This window comes from Chiloscyllium plagiosum, chromosome 30 (assembly GCF_004010195.1).
Source record: "Chiloscyllium plagiosum isolate BGI_BamShark_2017 chromosome 30, ASM401019v2, whole genome shotgun sequence".
NCBI classification, from domain to species: domain Eukaryota; kingdom Metazoa; phylum Chordata; class Chondrichthyes; order Orectolobiformes; family Hemiscylliidae; genus Chiloscyllium; species Chiloscyllium plagiosum.
In genome coordinates, this window is record NC_057739.1 from 6,718,120 (window position 1) to 6,730,860 (window position 12,741).

A 12,741-nucleotide genomic window follows, 5' to 3' on the forward strand; every position below is an offset into this window, starting at 1 on the left:
CCATCACAAGCTCCATCTTTTCTGAGATAAAGGTCAATCCTTGTAAGGTGCTAAGCTTGACTCGGTGGCAGCATCTGCACCTGTAAGTCAGAAACTTATGGGTCTGTGATTTTTTTATAACAAAAATATACTTTTTTCATCAAAGATTTCAACTTGCAAAGTCACTAAAGCAATTCAGTTCTGTAGAGTAGTGTATGAAGAAACCAACAAACTTTGGAGTTTGACTCTATTCAGCAATAAACCCAAGGCATTTCTTATTTGTACAACATTATATTTACATACAGTGTATTTGAGGCACTGGGAGGATCCAATAACTGAACAACCCCCATTGAACTTCAGCAGAGAGAGCTTAGATAGTGTTCTTTCCTCACTGTGTCTTGGTGGCAGTTGTCCCAAGCTTTAGTATGCTCTTCAGTATGTCATCTCAGAGCTTGGAAGGTGCCAGTCCACAACACACAGTTGGGGTCAACTCTTTGCTTTGGAAGACCAACAAGTTTCAGGCAAAATGTTGTGGGTCTGAGCCTCAAGGCATACTGGTGCCCATTCAGCCGATTGACCCTCAGAGAGAGTGCAGCATTGTCGATAGTGTCATATCCCCAATGTGACATTAAACAGAGCTTCCCTTTACTCTTTCAAGTCAGTATAAAAAGTTCCATAGCTCTATTTGAAGAAGAGCAGATGGATTTGCAACAGAGTATATTTATCACTGAAACAAAAGATTATCTGATCTTATCAAGCTGCTGTTGGTGGGTGTTTGCAAATTAACAGTTTGTTTTCCTACATTTCAACTCACTCCCCATTGACAGTAAAACATATTGAGGAATCCAATGGGTGTGATTGGGACTATGTAAATATGAAACATTTATTTCATTAACGAGGCAATGAATTCCATTTATTACTTTAAATAAACCACATGTCAAACTTTAACCTTTTTGTCTCAAGGTAATTAAACAATCTAATCTTCTTTAATAACTTAATAACATTTTCTGAGGAAATTTATTGTTGGCCTCACTCCAAGGTGAGTGAGTCTGAACTGTGTGCCAAACCAGACTGAACACAATCTGCAGGTTGCACTTTAAACTGGGACACTGGATAAATTGTTTCCTCTGTAATAGAAGTGTTCAATACAGCCAATGATATTGGAGCAGAGGGCCGTCAGTTAAGAGAGTGTTTGTGATTAGCTACTTTCATTAGAGCAGAGAAGAACAGAGGGATTCTTTGAGGACATTATGTGCTCCATGAGTGCGGTGGACAACAGGAACCGGTGGATATGGTGTATCTGGATTTCCAAAAGGTATTCGACAAGGTATCACACAAAAGGCTGCTGCATAAGATAAAGGTGCACGGTGTTACGGGTAATGTGTTAACATGGATAGAAGATTGGTTAACTAACAGAAAGCAAACAGTGGGGATAAATGCGTGTTTTTCTGGTTGACGATCAGTAGCTAGTGATGTGTTGGGATCAGTGTTGGGTCTTCAATTGTTTACAATATACATAGATCATTTAAAGTTGGGGGCCAAGTGTAGCATGTCAAAGTTTGCAGCTGACATTAAGATGAGTGGTAGAGCAAAGTAGGCAAAGAACACTGAAAGACTGCAGAGAGATGTAGATAGGTTAAGTGAGTGGGCAAGGGTCTGGCAGGTGGAGTACAATGTTGATAAATGTGAGGTCATCCATTTGGGGGAATAACAGCAAAATGGACTATTACTTAAATGGCGAAAAATTGCAGCACGCTGCTGTGTGAAGGGATCTGGATGTATTTCTGCTTGAATCACAAAAAATGCAAGTTTGCAGGTGCAGCAGGTAATGAAGAAGGCAAATGGAATATTGTCCTTCATTGCTAGAGGGATGGAGTTGAAAAATAGAGAGGTTATGTTTGAGCTGTATAGGGTGCTGGTGAGGCCATACCTGGAGTACTGTGTACAGTTCTGGTCTCCTTACTTGCGAAAGGATGCACTGGCACGGGAGAGGGGTTGCAGGAAAGGTTCACGAGTCTGGTTCCAGAATTGAGAGGATTGGCTTATGAGGAGAAATTGAATAGACTGGAACTAAACTCATTGGAATTTAGAAGAATGAGGGTGGATCTTACAGAAATGTATAAAATTATGCAAGGGACAGATAAGATAGAAGCAGGGAGGTTATTTCTACTGGCGGGTAAAACTACAACTACAAGCACAGCCTCAAAATAAGCGGGAGCAGATCTAGGACTGAGTTCAGGAGGAACATCTTCACCCAAAGGGGTGATAATCTATGAAATTCCCTGCCTGGTGAAGCAATTGAGGCTGCCTCGTTGAATGTTTTTAAGGCACAGATACATATATTGTTGAACAATAGAGGAATTAAGGGTTATGGCGAATGGGTGGGTATGCGGAGCTGATTTCACAAAAAGACCAACCACGATCTTATTGAAAAGTGGCATAGGTCAACAGGCCAGATAATCTACTCCTGCTCCTATTTGTTATGCTCTGATGTTCCTATGTACAAAGGTAGCATCGTTTCTATTGACCAGCAAATGGATAACTAAGAAAAAGGTAAGATCGTTATCAACAGATCAGAGGTGGGAGGCAGAGAAATGGCATTATTACGTTGAACCAGATCTCCTAGTCTCCAAAGCCCACCCTGAAAAACCCACAATCCCTCACCTAGCCACTTCAACCTGATCTAACTACCCCCAACCTGGTGTATACCCATCCCCCAAACTGGCACCCTACACTTTGATCCATGTGTCATTCTTTCTCCTCATCCTCTAGCCACTCTACATCCTTACCCCACTACAATCCTAACCCATAACCCCCCTTCCCATCCCGTCCCTTTACCAGCCTGCCAATCCTGCCCCTTGCCTCCTGCCTTACTGAGCACCCTGGGCCCACTCCCTTCACAAACATCACACTCACTCTGTCACTTCTCGAAAAGCCTTTGGGACTTTAACCTTTTTATCATGGGAATTGACATCCAAACCTGTAAAAAAAAGGTGTGACCTCCAGAGAGATTCTCTATGCTGTTTACTGTCTATTGTCAGCAAATCAACAGGAGGCAAGTAACAGCTAAGGCTAAGTTGTGTCGAGCTTTTGGAGGATTTGAAGCCTAGCAAGTTCTCTTGCCTTACCTTACAGTGTGGAAGCAAGCTAATCAGCCTATCAGGTCCATACTGACCCTCCAAAGAGCATCCCACCCAGAACACCAACCATTTCTCTGCATTTCCTATGGCCAATCCACCTAACCTGCGTATCCCTGAACACTATGGCCAATTTAGCATGGCCAAACCACCCAACCTGCACATTTTTGAACTGTGGGAGGAAGCCAGAGCACCTGGAGGAAACCCACGCAGACATGGGAAGAAAATCCACACAGACAGTCACCCGAAGCTGGCATCGAACCCGGGTCCCTGGCGCTGTGAGGCAGCAGTACTAACTGCTGAGCCACTTGGCTGCCCCATGAGAGGTAAAGCAAAGTGTGCAGAGGACACTGAAAGACTGCAGAGAGATGTAGATAGGTTAAGTGAGTGGGCAAGGGTCTGGCAGATGGAGTACAATGTTGATAAATGTGAGGTCATCCATTTTGGAGGGAATAACAGAAAAATGGACTATTATTTAATTGGTGAAAAATTGCAGCATGGTACTATTAACAGGGACCGGGATGTCCTTGCGCATGAGTCACAAAAAGGTTGGTTTGCAGGTGCAGCAAGTAATTAAGAAGGCTAATGGAATGAGGTTTGTGCTGAGAGTGTTACAATATCAGCTCTGTGCAAGGGAGATCAGTGCAGACACATGCTGCTGATACCTTTGACCGTCCTGGATAAAGATTCCTAATGTTGGCCTCCCTCTGCGAACAAAGATGGAGCTGCCAATCCGTTATCCAGCAGGGGTCAGCATGCCTGGGAGGTGCCACTTAAAGAGAGGGTCATGCTGTAGAATGGCCAGGGAGCATTTTCAACCTACAGAGTGTGTGCCAGACCTCTCACGGCCCACAGACCAATGTCGTTCCTCTTTCAAAGCCCAATGAAGGAAGCAGCTCCTCTCTCTCAGGTTGTGTCCCGGATGCCCACTCAGAGTGAACTCACAGTCATTGTCTTCCACATTGCTCACGTCCAATTTCAATTTGATGGAAGGAGACAGTGAGTGTTTTTCCTCAGCCTGACTGTGTCAATGTGGCACCCAAATAACCACAACCCCTTCCAAGTTACCCATCTCATCAACCCCATAGGATCTGTATCCCATCAGCTCCACAGGAGTCCTATTCCATCAACCCCATTCTGGGTGTGTGTATGTGTTTATGCGGGTGGGTGTGTGTGTGAATGTGTGTGTGTGAGTGTGGGTAGGTGTATGTGTGTGTATATGGCAAGGTATGTGTGTGGGTGGGTGTGGATCTGTTTGTGGATATATGTATGGGTGTAGATATGTATGTGTGGGTTTGGATGTGTGTGTGTAGGTGTATATGTGTGTCTGTATGTGTATGTAGGTGTGTATGTGCATGTGTGTGTGTGGGTGTGTGTGTGTGTGGCTGTGTTCAGTATATATGTGTGTGTATGTGTCTGTGTAGGAATTTATTGGTGTTGGGGGCACTTGTGGGTTTGTGAGTGCGCGTAGATGTGCATGCAGATGATAGATACCTTGTCAGTGTCAAATGCTATTTGAAAATACACAATTTTTGTGTTTTATTATGTTACAGGTGACATATAAATGCAAGTTGCCTTTGTTGTTCATTCGGTGTGCATATGCGATGTGAGCCAGAGATGCCATTGGAAATAAACTTTTAGAATCAATTTGACCCTGGCCTCAGCTCTGAGATTTGCCTGCCTATTGCTTTGAGGTCATTAATAACATGGTTCCTTGCTCCAGTTTTAATGTCAACCAGTACAGCTGTGACTCATTTCATATCTTTGGTAACTGTTTGACCTGAACAGTCCTGTCACTCAGTGCATCAAACCTTGTTAACATTTCATTAACACCACTTTAGGGGATATTATCGTCATTACTGGCTCTGAGGTAATCCCCCCTGGCCTGAATAAAGGGCTATGTTCTGGTAATTTTCTAAGCTCTGAGAGCACTTTGTTATATTAGATCACAATTTGTTCTCAACTGCCTGCAATGTGGCCGCCCCACTCTAATAAATTGCCTGTTCATTCGGGTAACCTCTGGGTCTCACGCACATGGTTCCAATAGTTGGTCAAATTAGCACCACAACAGGGGACTGGCCTGACGTCATCAAGCTTGAGTAGGTTGTTGGCCTTGGTTAGTGAAGTTATCTGGAATGAATCGTTTGTCGCCCTGCCACACCTGCAATTAGGGGACCACTAGACTGTTAAACACACTCAAAAACATATCAGACAAGAAGGTAATTCAGAAAGAATGTGAGTCTTAGGATTTCCTATAAAAACATCAGGGAGGTTCAAACACATGCATACCCAAATACACACCCATGCACGCACACACACAAATGTAAAAACACACATAACACATATACACATCCCATTGAAACACAAATACAAACACATGCATCTATGCATATACATACACGCATATACATGCACACACATATCCACGCACACGCCACACACACACACGCACGTGCAAACGCCTCCAAACAAACAGGAACACCTATTTGCACACACTATTATAAACACTAATGCACATCCACAAGGCTACTGATGCCCCCACATAAACACCTATACCCACGTACACACATTATTCCTGACCAACATACACACTCACATACACAGACACCGATCAGCACAGAGCTGTGGGTCCGGTGGTATTGTGGTTCCGTTACTAAACAAGTTATCACGCAGCAACAAAACCAAAAATTGCTGAAAAAGTTCAGCAGGTCTGGCAACATCTGCAACAAGAAATCAGAGTTAATGTTTTGGGTCCAGTGACACTTCCTTATCATGCAGTCTGGACTCCTGGTGTTTTGACACATATTCAAATCAAGTGCTCCTTCTGGGCAGTTTCAATGTCGCAACTTAGTAAATGTGGAATTGTAGCCTGTCTCTATTATGGTAACCGTGAAGCCATGAAATCCATGTGGTTCACTAAAGCTGGTTACAGAAGGATAGTCCTTCCTCAGCCTGGGCTTTACATGACTCCACATCGCTTGAAGCTGATTGAAGAAGGCAGCTGACTGCTATTTTCTCAAAGGCATTTCCAGGGGTTTGCAATAGATGTCACTGGCACTCATTTTTCATAAATAACTTTAAAAAGCGCACACACAATTAAATAGGTACAAATAAACATGCCAGTCCATATTCACACTTAGATCCACATTCATACATGGTCAAACATTTAACCAATTATTCACTCACACAATAACATAATCTGACCAGTGCAAGACAAACAGGTTAGTGCACGAAGTACTTGTGCACACAGGAGCTGCGTCTACATCATTGGATACACAGTGCAGACATACGTGCACACATAGATCACATGTGTGTGACACTGTGGTTCAGTGGTTTGCACTACTGCTTCACAGCACCAGGGACCTGGGTTCAATTCCAGCCTCGGGCGACTGTCTATGTGGAGTTTACGCATTCTCCCTGTTTCTGTGTGGGTTTCCTCCAGGTGCTCCTCCCACTGTCCAAAGTTGTGCGGGTTAGGTGGATTGGCCATGCTTAATTGCCCATAGTGTCCAGGGATGTCTAGGTTAGACAAATTAGCCACGGAAAATGCAGGATTACAGGGATAGGGTCAGTGTGGACCTGATAGGCTGAATGGCCTGCTTCCACGCTGTAGGGATTCTATGGTATTGAAGTACCTAATGACACACACTCATGTACACAAAACCTATGTCTGGACAGCGATCTGAGCGTCCCTCCCACTGACCCTCCACTCCGGTTCTTACATTCACTATTTGGAATGGGATAACCATCTTCATATTTTCACCTTTTTGAAAAGATCTACCTGCAAGGATGGTGAGTCTGCCAGGAATGAGGTGTTCAAGAACAGGAAGAACGGTAGCTGTGGACACTTTCAGGAGACGTTTACAGAGTTCCTAATCCTGAATTGGGTTTAAAGTTGGAATGTGAAAACAGACCATGAATTCTACCTCCATGCCTGTGACACTACCACAGGACCCACACAAGATTTGATGCTGCACTCGGATATAATTGGCCACTTACTCAAAAATACGACTCACAAAGAGCTCTCCTTGATCTCTTTGATTGACCTTTGAAGAAAATAGCTGCTTGGGATTAAACATAACTGCTGCTTTTCTGACATATGGGCTCCTTTGTGATTACATCAGCCATTTTGAGCACTTTATGCAGGATAATTGCATTAGTCATTTGGTCTTGAAAAAAAAATAATATTTTGCTGGGATGATTTCCCAAACGTCTTCAAAGAGAGATTGAAGTTTGCATAATGGATGTCTTTGTACTCTGGTCAGGCCAGATCCACACTTTAATGTCACCGAACATTCGAGCTAATAAAGTTTACTTGATATTTGAATACTCTCACTCCTCTTTTTATGCACAATGATTAATTAAGGCCTTAAAGGTTGCATCAATCTTCCACAATAAATGCACTCGTTTTAATTGAAAATACTGCTTCAGATTACTGATCATTTCATCTTTGCTTGAGTGTATGTTATTAGGCTGGCTAACTATTGGCAGCTAGATCTGCCCTCACGCTGCATCACTTGGCATGGTGGCAGAACCACATGCTATGAAGCCCATATGGGTGCCAGGGACCAGGGTTTGATTCTTGCCTTGAGTGACTGCCTGTATGGAGGTTCTCCCCGTGTCTGCATCGGTTTCCTCCCACCATCCAAAGTTGTGTCGCTCAGGTGGATTGGCCATGCTAAATTGCCCCATATTGTCCAGGGATCTGCAGGCTAGGTGGATTAGCCATGGCAGATATGGGGCGGGTCTGGGTGGGTGCTCTTTGGAGGTGTGGTGTGGCCCCGATGGGCCGAATGGGTTATTGTCGAGATTCTATGAAATCCTCAGCCCAACTGCCTTTGACTCTGCGTTCATAAGAATAAGATGTTCATTCTCCCTAATGCAAGGGTGAGAAGTGGAAATAGTTCATTACAATTCCGCGGTGTTCATCTTCCCTTATATGACTGTGAAGCGATTAATGGTGATTTATTGATTATTATAGATAATCACTAAAGATTTATACTCCATAGGTTTCTGATAAAGACTGTTTTCTCTTGATCTTTATAGAACACTGTCATCAAGCTCCCCCACACCCTTGGGTGACAACTTTGACCAGAAATTATGACAGAACAGCCATATTGCCACGATAGCTACAAGAGGAGGATGAGGCTGGGTGATGAACAGTTCACACTGTGGACCAGATCAGACCCCCTCAAAATATTTTAAAAGGTAGCCTAGACCCTAACGTTCTCTTATTTTAAAGGCAAGTGTTTCTGATTTGATGTGTTTGATCAAACTACTGATATTAAGCAATACACAATTTATTTAACTGTAATTAAAACACAACCAAAAAAGAGAAATTTACAATAATTTATTTCTAGTGGAAAACATAATAGAATAATAGATATAGTACCGATTACTAATTAACTGTTCCAATATAGAAACATCCCAGAAACACACCCGTAGGCAAAAGAAAGCAAATTCAGACACAAACTCTCACATGCGGTTCTCCAATCCAGGAGGAAAAAGCATCAAGAGAAAATTCAGGGAGAGTAGCAGCTAAGAGACATTCACTGAAGCTTCCACATTTACATAAATGATTTGGATGCGAGCATAAGAGGTACAATTAGTAAGTTTGCAGGTGACACTAAAATTGGAGGTGTAGTGGACAGCGAAGAGGGTTACCTCAGATTACAATAGGATCTGGACCAGATGGGCCAATGGGCTGAGAAGTGGCAGATGGAGTTTAATTCAGATAAGGTCATATTACAGCTGTACAGGACATTGGTTAGGCCACTGTTGGAATATTGCGTGCAATTCTGGACTCCTCCCTATCGGAAAGATGTTGTGAAACTTGAAAGGGTTCAGAAAAGATTTACAAGGATGTTGCCAGTGTTGGAGGATTTGAGCAATAGGGAGAGGCTGAACAGGCTGGGGATGTTTTGCCCGGAGCATCGGAGGCTGAGGGGTGACCTTATAGAGGTTTACAAAATTATGTGGGGACATGAATAGGGTAAACAGGCAAAGTCTTTTCTCTGGGGTCGGGGAGTCCAGAAGTAGAGGGCATATGTTTAGGGTGAGAGGGGAAAGATATAAAAGAGACCTATGGGGTACCTTTTTCACGCAGAGGGTTGTGCGTGTATGGAATGAACTGCCAGAGGAAGTGGTAGAGGCTGGTACAATTGCCACATTTAAAAGGCATTTGGATGGGTATATGAATAGGAAGGGTTTGGAGGGATATGGTGCGGGTGCTGGCAGATGGGACTAGATTGGGTTGGGATATCTGGTCGGCATGGACGGGTTGGACCGAAGGGTCTGTTTCCATGCTGTACATCTCTATGACTCTATAACTCAAAGCTTTTGCTTAAATCTAAACTTAAAAACTTGAGAAATCTTGGTCTCTGAGAGCTGGCCATATCCAGGCTGTTTCCACTGTTCCAACTTAAAATAAAATCCCAAGGCCTCACAAGCTGTTTACTCATGTGTTCTTTAGTAGACAGCTCTCCGCCTCTGCCTTGCAACCTCTTTGAAAAAAGAATGGACAAAATAAACTGTTGAAAGCCACAGCATTTTCACATTCACCTTCTGTCTCATCAAAGTCTGACCAACATCAACAAGACACGTGTTTGGATGGTGATGGAATAATTGACATTCCCCTGAATGGCTGTAACAGACACCACTCATGAAGTTTGACACCATCCAGGTCAGAGTCTTCACCTTCAGATCATTACCCATCCTCTTCATCACTGGTGTATTGTGGCTGCAGTATATCCCACCTACACTGCACTGCATTTGTGATGCCGTTCCTACATCCCTAATGGTCAGTGTCTTGGAAATGTGTTCCACAACTCCATTGGGCGGCATAATGGTTAGCATCTTACAACCCTCTGGATTTAATGTTGAGTTCAACACCTTCAAATTGTGAACCCACTCTCATTTCTCTTCTTTCTTTGCACTTTACTTGTTACATTCTCTGTCATCACGTCTGTCCTCTCTCCCCTTACCCCACCCCAGTGGGACAGTCTGTTCTTTCAATTCTGACAGTTAGACACGCCATTATTCTGCCTTGCTCACATTCTGATCACTTAATCTGAACTATCAACACCTTTTCTCCCTCATCACTCCACCCTCCCCGCCCTAGCCCCCAATGGTAGCATAAATACTGCCTCCTCCACACTTCACGTCAGCTCTGATGAACAATCATCTGGACTCAAAACGTTAGCTTGCTCTCTCACCATGGATACTATCTGACCCGTTGTGATCTCCAGCATTTTCTGTGTTTAGCGTCTCTAAATAGTCCATCTGATTATTCACACTCCAGCACAGGATGAGGAAAGAAATCTTTCATCTAAATTCTAGGAAGATGAAAACTATTCGTTTTCATAGTCTTCAGTCTTCGCCTCTGTTCTCTTTGTCATTGGTCATTGCTTTTCTTGACCACTGTCTGAGGTTGAATCAGACTGTTCACAAACCCAGTGTCATTCTAATGCTAAGGTCAATTTCTGAGCTTGTATCTTTATGATCATGAGGACATCCTATTCCCATCTTCCAAAAATCCCTGACTCCATCCTGCCTCAGTTCATCTGATGTTGAAACCTTCATTTATATATCTTACAGCTGAAATGCCCTCCGATTTGATCACTCATGTTTCTACCTTATGGAAGTGTGAAGTCATCCACAAAGATGCTGCCTGTGTCCTAACTTACACCATCTCCCATTCATTCACCTCCCCTGTGCACACTGACCTATATTAGCTCAGAAATAATCAAGTCTTGAATTCAAACCTTTATCCTCGTTTTCCAAGATCCCCATGGTCCAGCCTCTCCCTATCTCTGTAACCTCCTCCAATCCAATAATCTTCCAAGATCGCTGTGTCCTTCTATTTCTGCTCTTTTGAATATTCCTGATTGATTGTTGTCCCTTCAGCTGCTGAGGTCCTAAGCTCCGGAATTACCTTCCCTAAAGCCTTCCGTCTCACTATCTATATAACACTCCTTAAGAGCTCCTTTTTTATCGTGTGTTTGGTCACCGTCCTAACACTCCACATGTGGCATGTTGTCAAATTTGTTTCATAATGTTCTTGTAAAGTGTCCCAGGGAATTTGCTATGTTAAAGACATTACATAAATGCAAGTTGTTAACTGAATAATGTTGCCTATTCAATTTGTATTGTTTTCTTCAACTCATTCATGGGATGTGAGCCAGCATTTACCATCTATCCCTGGTTACCTTCGAGAAGATGATGGTAAGATGCTTATTTAAACTGCTGAAATATACATAAAAACTCTTACAATCTGTTTTTTTTTTCACATTCCTTGCTAGTTTATTCAAGAAGAAGAAGTTTATTCCTGAGGAAGGGCTCATGCCCGAAACGTCAATTCTCCTGCTCCTTGATGCTGCCTGACCTGCTGCGCTTTTCCAGCAACACATTTTCAGCTCTGATCTCCAGCATCTGCAGTCCTCACTTTATCCTAGTTTATTCAAGGACTGTATTCTATTTATTCTCCCCTTTTTAATCATTGTTTGGTCATGTTTTTTTCAGAGAATTCTCCCAATCCCTCAGGCTTGGTATTATATATAACATTAAAAAGTGTTCATTTTTTTTATCCAATACTGCCCTTTCACGATACATCTTTCTGTATCAGTTTTTTTTTAAATGCAATGCATTGAACATTTTGTGTTGTCTTTTCAAATATTTTCTATTTACTATCGTACTTTGTAGTCTGTTTTCCCAATCAATGTTAGCTAGCTTTCCTCTCATACTGATGTCATTGGCTTTGTTTAGGTTAAGAATCTTGTTTTGGGCACGTTAAAATTAAACTTATATGAAATTTGTTGATTCTACAATATATTGTTCCAGCAGTTGGCAAATACAATGTATATCTTCCTGTTTGAACCAGTTTGATTAGTTGAGACTATATGAAGATTAACATCTCCCATTATCAGTACATTGCCTTTGCTGTGAGCACTAATTACTTCCTGCTAATGATGTGTTCAATAACGTGATATCTTTTAAAAATGCTCACAAACTACTCCTACCGCTGTTTTCTGACCTTTGTTCCTAATCCATACCCAACCTAATCTTTTCAACCAAGATCCTTATTACAATCAAAAAACAGAGAATGTTGGAGGAATTCTGTGAAGAGAAAACAGAGTTAAAGTTTCCAGTCCAGTGATCCTTCTTCAGGACATGCCCTTCTGTTCACACATGATGCCAGACGTGCTGAGTTTCTCCAGCAATTTCTCCTTTTGCTTGTTTAAGATCTCCAGCATCCTTTCATATTGTTTTCCTATCAGGGCTACTGCTCCTTCTTCTACTCCTGACTCTATTGTTTTTTCAGAGTGTTGTGCAACCTGGACCATTGGGGTGGCACAGTGGCTCAGTGGTTAGCACTGCTCCCTCACAGTATCAGGGTCCCTCACAGTATCAGGGTCCCAGGTTCATTTCCAGCGTTGGGTGACTGTCTGTGTGGAGTTTGCACATTCTCCCTGTGTCTGTGTGGGTTTCCTCCCACAGTCCAAAGATGTTCAGGCCAGGTGAATTGCCTATGCTAAATTATCCATAGTGTAAGGTGCATTAGTCAGAGGGAGGTGGGTTACTCTTCAGAGGGTTGGTGTGGACTTGTTGGGCCAAAGGGCCTGTTTCC

The 12,741-nt window shown here is 42.8% G+C and overlaps 1 long non-coding RNA gene across 1 annotated transcript; it reads left to right on the plus strand.

Annotated features, from left to right (window-relative positions):
• Positions 1 to 1,153: 1,153 nt before the first annotated feature.
• LOC122564646 lies at positions 1,154 to 12,379 on the plus strand. Its single transcript, XR_006315947.1, has 3 exons — positions 1,154 to 1,294; positions 8,163 to 8,324; positions 11,417 to 12,379. It is a non-coding gene; the product is annotated as an uncharacterized LOC122564646 (long non-coding RNA).
• Positions 12,380 to 12,741: the final 362 nt, after the last annotated feature.